The sequence below is a fragment of the Oreochromis aureus genome, linkage group 3 (assembly GCF_013358895.1).
Source record: "Oreochromis aureus strain Israel breed Guangdong linkage group 3, ZZ_aureus, whole genome shotgun sequence".
NCBI lineage: Eukaryota > Metazoa > Chordata > Actinopteri > Cichliformes > Cichlidae > Oreochromis > Oreochromis aureus.
In genome coordinates this window covers 124628431-124642547 of record NC_052944.1, presented here as the reverse complement: position 1 = coordinate 124642547, position 14117 = coordinate 124628431, and positions in this window count along the sequence as shown.

Here is a 14117-nt window from a genome sequence, read left to right as displayed (position 1 = left end):
ATGCTTGTCTTTAACTACTGTAGCTTCTATTTTATTTCTGTCTGTCAGTTAGGCCGGCGGTCATAGGTTCTCTCCAATAATATGATGCAAGACTGGAGTAAAATACATCTATGGATTGGTACTTTATTAAAGAAGGAGCATGACAACAGCACAAAACACTCTCCAACTAAACAAAATGGCTTCCTTTTATACTCAACCTTTTCAGGTGAGCATTCGGGAATAGCCCAAGTATGGGGGTTAAACTAATCAAAATGAAAACATAACTCTCCACACACACAAACATACAATAACGTTAAAGCACATCACAAACATATACATATTTCCAACACTTACTATAAACAAACCAATAACATAAGCTACACCCATTACTATATAAATTAAAACCCACTTTAACCATACTCCCTAACCTGGCACACTGGTTTGCTCCAAGAGCTCTTAAACAGGTGATTGAGCCGCTTCTAATCTTTTGCTCCACATCCTGCAAGAAGCAACCCGGACAGGTGAGTACCTTTACAAGTTCACATTTCACATAGATTTAGGTTATTGACAAATGATTAACTGTAAGCAGCTCTAACTTTGGCTCTTCTTTGACACAGGTAGGATGGCCAGTCCCACTGTCTCATCACCGTTACAAGCTGTCAATTTAATTGTATGTCAAACAACCCAATAAAGAATTCATAAGAACAAATGAGTTTTTCTTTACTATACTAATTTACATTCCCAATCCACCAATGAATCACTAACAATGCAAACAAGGTAATGGAACCCCTGGTCTCCATTACACTGTCAAACCTGTTCAATGTTTTGTTTTTCAGCTGAGTTTAACAGAATGATGAAGCTGTTGGAATCATTCACAAGCCCGAGTTTCGAAGCATTTTCAAATATGTTGATATCCTTAATGGCATGTCACAGCCTTGATTTGTGTCTGCAATACTTAGTGTTAATTATTTAATTTAATGCTTCGGGTATAAAGCAGATGTCTTCTTTTCGGTTTAAGGCTTTGGGCTTTTCCTTTGGTTGTCTTTTTTAATAACTGCATGTCATCAGTGATTTAGAAGTTGCAGTTTTGTCAATAAATGTGTGTTTGTCATTCATCTTATTGTTCTCATGAATTTTCTTATTATTCCAGTGTCCGGCAGCCTCGCCTCTGTCAGTGCCCCCCAGGGTGGCTGTGGCTACAATGTAGCTTGCCATCACCAGTGTGTGAATGTGTGGATGACTGGATGTGTACAGTGCTTTGGGGTCCTTAGGGACTATTAAAGTACAGGCCATTTACCATTTACCATTCACTCTGCACGTGCTTACATCACAGGTTAGACTAGTCTGGATGCTGATGGTGGTGAAGATGAAGAAAGAGGCTTGTTTCAGAGGAGGCAGCTGAGAAAATGATTGGACCATGGGAATGATTTAAAGTGTTATTGAGTTTGACAGTGCAGAGAAATGTTAGTGATGGCAAGAATAAAGAGCCAGTAAGCAGCAGATGTTAGACTAATGCACAAGTTAAATTTTTTTCTGTCATCACAGTTTGTGTGTGTTACAGCTTTTTGTTTTGTATCTGTGGTCAAACTGGGGCGAGTCAAATGTGGCGAGCTCAGACAAGGAGGAGACAGAGGTATTGTTTGGTCTTGCTTCCCGCGAGCTAGCCAGGGAGCATAGCCATTTATTTAAATCTGCGCAGGAGCACTGCCGCTAGCAAAACTGCTCCACGCGGCAACCACAACAACAACAACACAAAATGGCGCTCTCTCACCCGGAAACACACCGTTGCAGAGAGAGCGGCACTCGTAAGCATAGCAACAGAACATAAATGTCAATAACAAAACCCCGAACAGCCCTGGCCCGCTACATAGCCCCCACCTAAGGGGTCAGTCGTCCCCGACAACCCCATTACCCAACACAAAGGCCTGCAAATGTCCATGTGTCTTCCTTCGGCGTGCAGGCCGATCTCGACCAGCAGGGGAAGAGTCACTTGGATGAGAACCTGGGGTGCCACCAGCATCCCCTGCCCCAGCGGCTGCTGGAGCGGGCGGGCGGTACGGTGAGAGCCTCTCCTGGTGCAACACCACCACGTGCCCTGGGCCCGGCATGCGGATCCGGTACACCACTTCTGTTAGCCGCCCCACGACTTCCGCCGGCCCTTGCCAGTGACCGCACAGCCTGGGGGACACCCCTCTCTTGCGGATCCGCGAGAGAGGGGTGTCCCCCAGGCCTCTGGTGTCGCAGGCTCTTTTCTGTCGTACTCCGGCGCTGACCTGGGCCTGGCAGGTGTAGTCATGAACCACTCGCGGCCGCTCCCTCAGCCTCCTGTAGCAGTCCCTGGCCACCAACACGCGCTGGTTCCCTGCCTCGGGGACGAGGAAAGGCCCTAGGACGTCTCCTCCCACTCTCTCCATCGGGTCCCCCACCCGATGCTGCTGCAGGGGAGCAGTGGGGCGTTGAGTGGGGCCCTTCCGTACTGTACAGGTGTCACAGCAGTGCACCTGAAGTTCCACATCCCGTTGACAACCAGGCCAATAGAACTGCCCCCTGAGACGGCGGAGAGTTTTAGCGTTCCCATAGTGGCTTTTGACCGCACTGGAGAGCCAGAGTCTCTGTACCAAGAGTGATAGCCAGCTTCGCAGTGTCAACGCAGGCCCCCCAGCGGGTCAGCAGATCAAGGCCGATGATGCACTGGTCTTGGATGTCAGCAAGCCAGAAGTTGTGCACCAGCTCCAGATCCTTCACTCGGATCCGCAACGGTTTCTTACCCCGCATGTCAGTTTCTCCCCCGTCACTGTCATCAGCTGGGTGTCGGTGGGCGACCAACCTATCACAAGCGGCCCGGATGTTCCAGGAAACACACCAGGTCGTATTAGGGAAATGGTGGACCTACAGCCCTTTATTTTAGAACAAAGATTTTGAGATTCATCAGTCACTAAAAGCTCTTTTTCCACTGGTACCTACTCGGATTGGTTCATTGTGTGCAACACGAACACAGCAACAAAGGTGGATGTTGAGGCGATGTTATACCTGCTGCCTGGGGCTGTGACTGACTCATCAGATTGTTTCTGTGGAGCCATTTGCAGTTCCTCCAGTGGTCACTGTCAGTAACTACAACTCTCCACATACAGTAATACTGACATTAGGACACATTCACTGCAACGTTTCAACACTAATGTTCATCAGTGTGATAATGATGCTCTATATGTGAACACAGATATTATTAAACTGACAATAACACTGACGCTGTCAGCAGAGAGATACGGACTGATGAAAGCTTACAGCCCTCAGGTGGTCACAGTGAGGAACTGCATGATATTAAACCAGTGACTAATGCCGTCCTCAATGAAGAGCATTTCCAACCAATATATATATTCCAACAAAGAGCAAAAAAAATTATTATGCCAAAAACAGAAGGGTTAGGAGAGGTGAGCTCACATGTGGGTGTCATACTCTACGCCCTTCTGACAGCGCTACACAAATGCCAATTAGTGCATCCGATAGCAAAGCTGCTATCTGGCAATTTGGTTCAGTTCAACTCAAAGAAATTTAAAGGACGGCTGGAAGGAAAAGGACCAGAGTTCTGTATTCCCCTTCAAGTGGGCGTGTCCCACTAGCTCTTTGTTTTTGAGGCCACAACCCAAAGACCAGCGTCCCCACAGTGAAGCATGGAGTTGGCAGTAGTTCTGACATCACGTTAAAGACATGGATATCAATGAGTCTGAGGGTGGGGGTGGGTTGGACACAATATTTGGGGAGCAGTGGGGAGTGATAGAGATGGCTCAGACTTGGTGCAGATGAAGTGGATTTGCCGACACTGACCACCATTTTCAATCAGGCCACAGGTCATAATGAGCCAAGCTGTTTTCAGTCAGAAATCATAAAGGCACATGATGAAACGATTTATTATGTGTGAATTTAAGACATGAACATGTCAAACTTTGTGCTGTTTTAATGAGAATGCAGACAGACACACAATCACAGAGAAGTGTGGCATCAGTGAGGGACAGATGTGATGGCTGATGGGCCGGGTGACACCCCCCTCCTCAGGTTTGTGTGTGCACTGAGCAGTACAGAGAGCCATGTTTGGACTCAGTGTGAGAGATATCACAGACAAAACATTGAACTATCAGCAGGTCCTGATTGAGTCTTTGTATTGCTGTTTGTGTGCACGGTCCATCAATGGGCGTTATTAGCAGTTATCAGCTATCAGTTATCATCACAACTGTGGCTCAGGTTGGCACCTGCTAGCATGCTCAGTAGGTCGTTATCACCGATTAGTGAGCCGGATCACTGTGTCGCTGTTGGAGGGATGACAATGAATCCAGATCCAGTACAGACAGACTGCAGTTCACTTCACACTGAGATGGGCGCATAGCAGCTAACTACTGAAACATGTCTATTTAATCAGTTTGAATATTATTTCCTGATGAACAGAAACAGATTTCATAATGAAAAGGCTTCTGAACGTTACTCTTTTGCCACGAGCATCATCTGTATGATGGAAGTTGAGCCTAGAAATAGTATTTTGCTAGTATATTACTTTAGCTGAGGCCAGGGGTGGATCTAGAGAAAATTTCTTAGGGTGGCATGAGGGTGGCAAAGAAATCAAATGGGGTGGCAAAATCAAAGCCTTTTTTTCCCCAAACACATATGCAGGTGGTTACATATGGTTAAAATGATTCAAATGCTGTAAGTATACACGTTTTTCATATAAATATAGTCTATAACTTAATTATTGTCTGTAGCCCACATAATTAAACACTTTAGTTACATAAAACATGTGAGTTTTGATTCTATGTACTGTATAGCCTGTATAATAAATAAATATGTAGCCCAATAAGTATAAACTCCAGAAAGCTACACAACATGGGGCGGTTCATTTACAAACACAGGTCTAACTTAAGTTTCACTGTTTTTTGTTAGAAAACAATCAAATTGTTACAGCTTAAATTACACAAAATGTCAGAAATCTGCACTGTCATGAACAAAAATTTAAACCTAATTTTTCATGATTTGTTGAATTAACCCACTGAGGTCTGAAATACAACCGACCATTTTTGACTCCTTTTGAGTTTACATTTGTATTTCACCCTCAGATTGTTTCATTTTATTTTTCCCTCTTGCCTTGTTTGGTATCTTTTCAGCTCAACTGAATTTAGTTGTTTTTTTCACTGACATACTGCATTAGTATTACTGATCTGAAGTCCCACAAAGAACTTAAAATCCTAGTAGTATTTTTTACTATAAAAAAACCACAGACATGTTAATTAATTTTTATAACTTGAAATGTAAATATAAATTGTACATTTTGTAAACATATAAAACTATTTATCTAAAAATGCAGCCAATACACCTGCTGTTTTTTTTTTCATTTTCAACAACCATTTAAAAATATTACTAAAACTAAAATCAGGTGTCACAATAAGATGCCCCACAAATGATGTGTGCCAGTAAAAAAAAAGTTTGTCCACCAAAAGACAGAGGAGAACAGCACAGGGACAAACCTGCAGGCCTGACAACAGGAGGTGTATCACTGCGCTGGTTTTCTACATAGTGACAGTGTTTACGTTGCAAATTTGCCTTTGTGACTTTCATTAGTGCCCTCACTGACACACAAAACAAAACGACTACACAACAGAACAGCTACACAAGACAACACAACACACTAAGTATACACTCCACACTAAACATCACAAATCTCCCACATCTAAAAACTCTCTCTCTCTCTCTCTCCCTCTCTCTCACTCACTCGCTCTGTCTCGCTGCTGTTACCGTCACTCCCAAAACTCTCCCCTCTTTCTAAACAACCAAATCCCACAAGTTGACTTTTTTTTTTAATTGGTCAACATGGTACATTTTTCCACCGACAGGAAAGAGGTGGCTTTTTTTTCCTTTTTTTACTGTTTTCGCGCTTTCGTTAGAAAACGCTTAAAACCCACACACACAAAAACGTGACGACAGTATATAAAAAGCGTGGCTTATATATATCATCATAACTCTGGATTTACTGGCCTGCAATTGAAATTTAAAAAATTTGAAGTCCGAACTTTCAATGTGGGCTGAAACAGAGACTCAGCGTGGCTGCAGTTTGTTGCTATGTCAGCTTAACATAGTCATATGATTTGGAGGTGCAGCGTGTCCGTGGACCACAGAGGCTTAATAACACTCACCTTCCTTCCATTTCCAGAGTGTAACATCCACCCACCTGTGTAAAATCCGAAATTCCCATGATGTTGTTCAAAATGTGCTCTGGCACAATCATAAACATCGCTTTCTACTGAAAACAAGAAAAAACCCAGTCTGCGCTATGGGCTGAACCATTTGTTAATGGTGGAGGGGGGGAACATTATGCAATATATTCAGTTTTACCATTTATATTCACTGCTGACTGTAACTACGCTCAAACTGTTAATGCTATCTTATTTTAATAAACAACACTGTCATATGCAAAACTGGGGTGGCACTTGGGGTGGCAAGGGATCATTTTAGGGTGGCACTTGCCACCCCATGCCACCCTTCTAGATCCGCCCCTGGCTGAGGCTAACTTCAAAGCACGCCATGAGAGTGTTAATAACGTTACTAATGTTCAGTTACACTTTACTAGGTCACATCTGTGACACCAGTGTTGGGTGTAATGCGTTACTAAGTAACACGTTACTGTAATTAAATTACTTTTCCACTGAAAAAGTAGAGTAACTAATTACTGTTCATTTTTAGGTATTTTAATTACAGTTACTTACAATGTACTTGTGTTACATTGTAAAATAATTAAACTCGCTGAATATCATTATTTAATTTCATTAATTTATCTTCTAAAGGTAAAAATAAACTCTGCCGCTTTAACATCGCTGTAGTGCAGGTGCACGTCATTTTGCGACAGTTTGCTGCATAGTCGTATTCTACAATATAATTTATTTTGTGTAATAAACAACTGCAAGGATATATGATTTCAACCAATAGATGACTAATACATAAAAGTAATACACAGATGAATAATGATTGTTAGGTTTTGTATTGTTGATTGTCATTTATGCTTAGAAATATCTACTCATATATGCTTAGAGTTTTATAATTAGTTGTAGATTAATAGAAGTTTGATCCTTAGTAGTCTGCAGACACACGTTGTGTGCATTCCAGAGCACTCTGGCTTTCACACCCACATCCTGGGAGCATGGGAGAGGTCGTACCTTGTCTTATTGTTTTATGGTAGGATAAACGTATCTATGTCTGTTTTAGGCTAAGTGCATTTTGTTTAGATGAACTGCTGGACTTCCAGGCCAGCAGGGTTAGGAAGTCATTTTATGACCACACACACACACACACACACACACACACACACACAGGGTATTCTTTGTTCACATGTATACCTGGGTAAGCTGTTATATGTTAATGACCCTATGCGTATTCATGTAACCACAATAAAAGAGCAGTGTTACGGGGGAGCAGACGAGAGCAACTGGGGTCAAGCGAAGGAACGGCGCCTGTCCAGTTCTCTCCCGTGCACGTGAAACATAAAGAATTTGCCTACTTCGTGTCTTGCTTGCTGTGTAATTACATTGCCTTCAACGTTCCAGCGAATAGGTTCAAGCTACAAACCTATCAATGATGATGAGTTATGATGCGTAATCAAGGGAACAAGCGGGTTTACAAACGGCAGCAGCTGATTAGCATTAGAAAAGCTGAAATAATACCTCAACTGAAGCCAATTGTACTAAATGCACTATATGTGCACTGTTACAAGAATGTTTTTCGTTTTATTGTTTTCTATTAATTTATATAATTTTAAGTTAAGCAGGACAGAGTTCTTTTAAAGAAAGATTTACTTATATTCTCAAAAGTTAAGCATGACAGGCTTCTGTTTAAGAACGAGGCCTGTTTTATTGTGTTAATGTTGTCATTTTGAGCTAAAAAAATAAATGGCTGTTCATATCAAGAATATGCATCTACTTAAATCAACTTCATGTCAAATGTTTAAAAAAATAATTTCACACACAAAAAAAAAAGCTAAAAAATTCACCACACTGGGAAGGGTGAAGACAATCGGGTCGCCCAGCCCTGGCCACGAGGTGTCCCCTATTTATTTTTCAGGGAGTTGGCAACTCCCTGAAAGTGTGGTGAAAAACTTTTGTACTGTTTAGTTTGTACTGTTGCTCATTCCTGCCACTGTGCAATATCCCATCTGCCCCCCCCCCATCACATTCCTATTTAAGATTTTCTTTATTTAATCACTAGTGTGTACATATATTTATATATACATATACATAATCTCTGTTTTTCTTTTATTACATCTTATTAATATTTTGCTCTTTACCATTTTTCTATTTATTTCTTATTATTTTATTTTTTTCTTCTACTGTACCTTTCTGCTGAGTGACTGTCTTCTGCTTGTCAAATACATTTCACTGCGATGTTGACCCTGTGCTAACATACATATGACAAATAAAAACTGAAAACAGATGGTGTGGCCGCCCCTGTGCTTTTCATGCTTTTACTGTGGAGTGAAGCTCTCAGGCGTTGTTACATTCCTCAGATGGAGAAATGTACAAATACTATTGGAACATGTTCATATGCTGCACCTGCAAACAAGAACTGTAACTTCAACCCTGTGTGTCCACAAGATTTAGCATCCCAAGAAAGACATACCTGATCTCTGACTTTAACAGTCAGTTTACACCCTTCAACTGGACCTTGATAAGGTGTAGAAAATCAAAGCAGCACAGCCGAGGTGGTGGAGGTTAGATAATAGTAGTAGTTGAGATGGTTAAACTTAGGGCAAGATATATAAGAACCACTCATCCAAATAACTCAAGAGCCCAACTTTGTGCTGAACATTGGGGGGGGGTCAACATCTCTGTCTAAATAAATAAATACATTTGTTTTAAACAGCAGAGGACCAGGGGCATGTTTACTGTCAGCTCTCCACTGCTGTGCTGCCAGATGGCAATAACACCACATGGTGACTCTGCTTATTTATGGATATATTCAATCATTTACATCACTGCACTGACACCAGGAACAATATATTACATGATTGTGTTGCACACATTAACATTATTCAATTCAATTCAATTCAATTCAATTCAATTTTATTTATATAGCGCCAAATCACAACAAATGTCGCCTCAAGGCGCTTTATATTGTACAATATTGACATTGTTAAATAAAATGGATGAATATATCCTCGTATTCTCACCTGCTGATTAGTCTGACTGTTGTGAACCAAACACAGATCAGTTCAGTGTTCTGACAGTGTGTGTTTGCACGCATGATTATTGTGTTGTTTTTATGTTACCTGCTCATCCATGTGCAGCCTTTCTCTCTTTGCTCATCTGACCCTCTGTCACCTCCTCCTTTCTCCTGCCCAAGCTCTGCACCTTCTCTGTCACCACCTTCACTCTCCTCTGCACCTCCTCTGTCCTGTTCCCTTACCAAGAAGCTGGAAAGCATTTGAAACACCTTTTGTTTTTTGTTTTTTGTTGTAATTGCCAATTTCCTTGTTATAACACCTTGAAATGTTTCCACCTCTGAGGAATTCAATTCAATTCAGTTTTATTTATATAGCGCCAGATCACAAGAACAGTCGCCTCAAGATACTTTATATTGTACAGCAGATCCTACAATAATAGATACAGAGAAAAACTAAAAAATCATATGACCCCCTGTGAGCAAGCACTTTAGCGACAGTGAAATGCTGTGGAAGAGAGACAGAGATTAATAACAGATATGATTCGATGCAGAGAGGTCTATTAACACATAGTGAGTGAGAAAGGTGACTGGAAAGGAAAAACTCAATGCATCATGGGAATCCCCGGCAGCCTACGTCTATTGCAGCATAACTAAGGGAGGATTCAGGGTCACCTGGTCCAGCCCTAACTATATGCTTTAGCAAAAAGGAAAGTTTGAAGCCTAATCTTGAAAGTAGAGATAGTGTCTGTCTCGTGAATCCAAACTGGAAGCTGGTTCCACAGAAGAGGGGCCTGAAAACTGAAGGCTCTGCCTCCCATTCTACTTTTAAATACTCTAGGAACAACAAGTAGACTAAAACATGTCCTGAAGCACTCACTTTTAGAAAAAAGAGACCCCAGAAGCAACCTTTAGGGCCAAAGTTCACATATTTGTTGTTGTTGTTTAGTGGTTTATAGTTCAAATGGCAAATTCTAAATGTTTTATTCATGTACATTCTGAGAGCCTTATTCTGTAAAAATTTGTAAAATTTAAAATTTTCATTTTGTAAAAAACCCTTGAAGCATACAGTAAAAATAAACAACTAACAGATGTTGAAATAAGTAGTAATCCTGAAAAATGGACATGTAGCAGATTTGATGACACTTTTTCAAACAATTAATAAATCCAGGTGGCGTGTTTAGCATAAGATAGTTTAAAGGATTAAATTCAGCGTCTCTCTGCCGTTCTCTTTACCACTACACTTTCTGTCTTGGCAGTGTCTTATTCTAAGTGTTCGAGGAACGAGATATGTTCACTTATCTTGTTGCCTATTCTGTGTGTGAGAGAACTCCGTCAGTGTCTGTGTAGCACTGGTGTAACACAAGTATTGGGCATGTTAGACCTGTTAGTGCTACTTCGTGTCTTCTTTGCATGTGGTATAGGCAGTGTAGTTACCTTTAACCACAGTCCGAGGACAGATGGGAAATATACAAAAAATTCCACCACAAAAGATTTCAAAGGATTTTAATAGATTAGTTTAAGATTTTGAGCAAACAGCAGAAATAAGTGTGTGATAACAACATCTCACTCCTCAGAATTATGTAAGAAGGCTTCATTTCATAATGACAATCGTTTTTTAGACAGTAAAGCAAATACAGACAGATGTGTAGAGAAAATAATCACATAAAAATAATAACTTTGCTAATAAGAAAACCCTCCTGATGTCCATAAATACGGTGGAATAAAAGGTTCTTAAAGTTGTAAAGTAACATGTCAGGTAAAGTTCTTCATGTTTGTACTTGAACTTGAGTAAATGTGTTGATCTAGTTTCCAACAGTTCCAGCAAACACATGGAGCAACACAACAAGAACACACAGTGAGGTGAAGTGAGTGAAGTGGATCAGGTTTTCACCACTGCAAAACACACCCTCGCATGTCGGGGAAGTGGGAGCAGTGGTGGAAGTGGTGGGAGGGGCAAGAGGAGTGGTGGAAGGGGAAGTGGGAGGAGCAGTGGGTGGGGCAGTATGAGGGGCAGTGGTGGAAGTGGTGGTGGGAGGAGCACGAGGAGGAGCTGTAGTTTGTAATGAACTGTGTGGGGAGGGGAAGGTAACAAAGCCTGGTGGTGTCCCTGTAACTGTGTCCAGGGCTGGACTGGGACAAAAAATCGGCCCGGGCATTTTGACTAGAGACCGGCCCACCAGGATATAGATTGAAAATGTGACGTCATTCAGGGGTAAAACCGCAAAGGATTCTGGGAATTTGAGGCAAGAGGTACTAGCGCACGCAGGTTTTCAATTGAACTCAGTTACACAGCGATAAAAAGAAACCCAAAAAATGGCAAGAAGCTGTTGTATTATTAACTGCAATAGCCAGTCCGAAGTAAGAGCCGACGGACTGCCTGGATATACCAAATATAACGTCCCAGAACACTCCAGCTCACATGTTAGTCTGCTCCAAGCATTCCCACAAAGGTCAGTGTTTTGTAGTAGTTGATACGTCATTTTTCTTAACATAATTGGTGATATAGGTTACAAGCAAGTCTGGCGCTGAACAGAAATTGTCGCGCTATGCTCCTTTTATTTATTGTGCATAAATAGTGAATTGTCCTGACAGAATATTGCGTTTCGCTTCTGTTATTACCACGGTACACTGACAAAAACATATACTTTTATTCACAGGATAAAACAGTTGTTTTGTATCATTAATTGTCCAGTACGATTACAGCATACAATATTATTGTCACTGCTACATTTCTGTAATGCGTACCAGAAATTATTTTCACGACTAATTAATTGCCGTTGAGCTCAAAGGTTATATTAATAAACGGTAACGAATGTGTATTTATGAAGATGATTTGTGAGACTGGTAAACTTACCTTTGTTTGTACGCTGGTCTTTCGTTCTACACGGTGCATTTCAAGGTCCTGTACCCATCCGTCGGTAAACTGTACCTGGGCTTGTTGCAGTGACCTGAAGTTACTAAAAACTTCATGAGTGTATGCACTCACTCCAAGAACCGTATAATTATAAATCTGAGCGTGGTGAAAGTTGGGCAGCACGCTAACGTCTTTTGTCCACTCTGTGTGCTCGTAAGGGTCTGACCCTTTCACTCCTTTGATTTTTTCTCCTCGTATCTTTTCTTTGCCTTTTCGTCGAGTCTGTCTTTGTACGGGCCGGCATTGTTCTCCTTAGTTTTGTACATTCCTTTTTTGTGCGGCAAAGAAAAACCAAGAAGGTATTGGAACCGGAGAATGAACCTTTTGCGGTGCTGCAAATGCTTGCATTTGATGCGGTACTTGGATTGTTTTGCCTCGAGTTCCTGGCATGCAATGCACTAAAGTCACGTGATCTGTCAATCGCTATAGGAAAAACCTTAAATTAAGACCAAGAACACTAGAGGTGAGACATGATCATTAATTACTATTAAAATTAGTAAATGACAGATTTAGTGATATTTTCATAAACACCTCCTTTCCTTTTTTGTTCTCCATTTTCTTTAGTTCGTCTATAAGATTGCTAAACAAGGGGGAGGGTGCATCCGGCCTCCTCGGCTGTAATTGGTCCAGCCCAGAGTCGATCATGACCAATTGGCCAATCCAACACCTTTCATTATATATACCCTTCCTAAAATAATAATAATAATAATAAAAAAAATCCATCGGCCCATTAAAACAAAAAATCGCCAGCAGCCCACCCGGCAAGTGCCCGGTATGCCCGATGGCCAGTCCAGCTATGACTGTGTCGCTGATCCATTTCTGGTACTGGGACACAGGAGTGTAGACTGAAGGAAATCCCAAGCATCCAATAGCATTGAGAAGTCCACTCTGCAGCCAGATGGATCCACTCTGAGTCATCAGTGGTGCCCTAAGACTAAGCTGTGGAAAGACAGTGATGAAAGTTATTAGGACAGATGTGTAACTGTTGGAGGTCGACCTTTGTCACCTGATAAAGTTTGAACTTTGTCTGTATTTTTGTTACAAACTGCTCAAATAAATTAAGTGAGCAGTTGATCACCACAGTGTAACACAGTCAGCAAAACTTCATGGATCAGTCTGTCCAGTTAGGAAACGTGATATGGTTTCCGAAAGAGACTCAGGCGCAGGCCAGGGTATTCCTTTAAGCGAAGAACAGTGCGTTTATTCACAGTAAACACAATCACCAAGTGGCTATATACAACGTGCATTGGAAAGGGGTCCGGGTCGCCAGGGTCCGTGGGAAACAGGGTTAGGGGAAAAGGTGCTCCACACTTTCTGTACAAAAGCTCCTCCTCCTCCTCCTCAGTCACTCCTCTCAGAATCTGGTTCCAAAAACGATCTAAACACAAAAGGTCAGGTTAGCAGGATAATAACAAAGGGCTTTCAAGATACAGGTTGGCAGATACACAAGTTTGACTGACGCTGATAGCTCAACGATCCAGCGAAGACTAGCGCAGACTCGCCATCTTAAGTAGTGCTGGGATCAGCGACCGGTGCAGTGATGAGAGCAGGTGTGTGGGCCAGCAGCGGGAGCCCGCAATGAGCGTCGCCGCGGCAAGAGAGAGAGAGCGAGAGGGGGAGAGAGCAAAAAACCACAAACGTATTGCCTAATAGAGGGTCGACCAGCGGGGCACAGGGACCATGACAACATGAACCACTGTGAATCCATTTCAGCTGCTTTGGTAAAAGTGACAATTCCACAGACAGAACATTTCAGACAGCTCTTTTAAAGGAATCAGTCTCATCAAATAAATTAGAGGCTTTAGAAAAAACAACCTTTGATCAAACTAGAATATGAATATTTATAGACAACTACAGCAAAACAAGTAAACCAAAGTGTGAATAAAGGTGAGATTATCTCAGTGACAGTCAACAACAGATTATAATAAATAAAGTTGTGCTCACCAAACATGTCTCTCCAGTACAGATGATGCCGTCTGGGATATCTGGATAGCTGGCTCTGCACACATTTTTTCCCACTATTGGTACTTTTGCC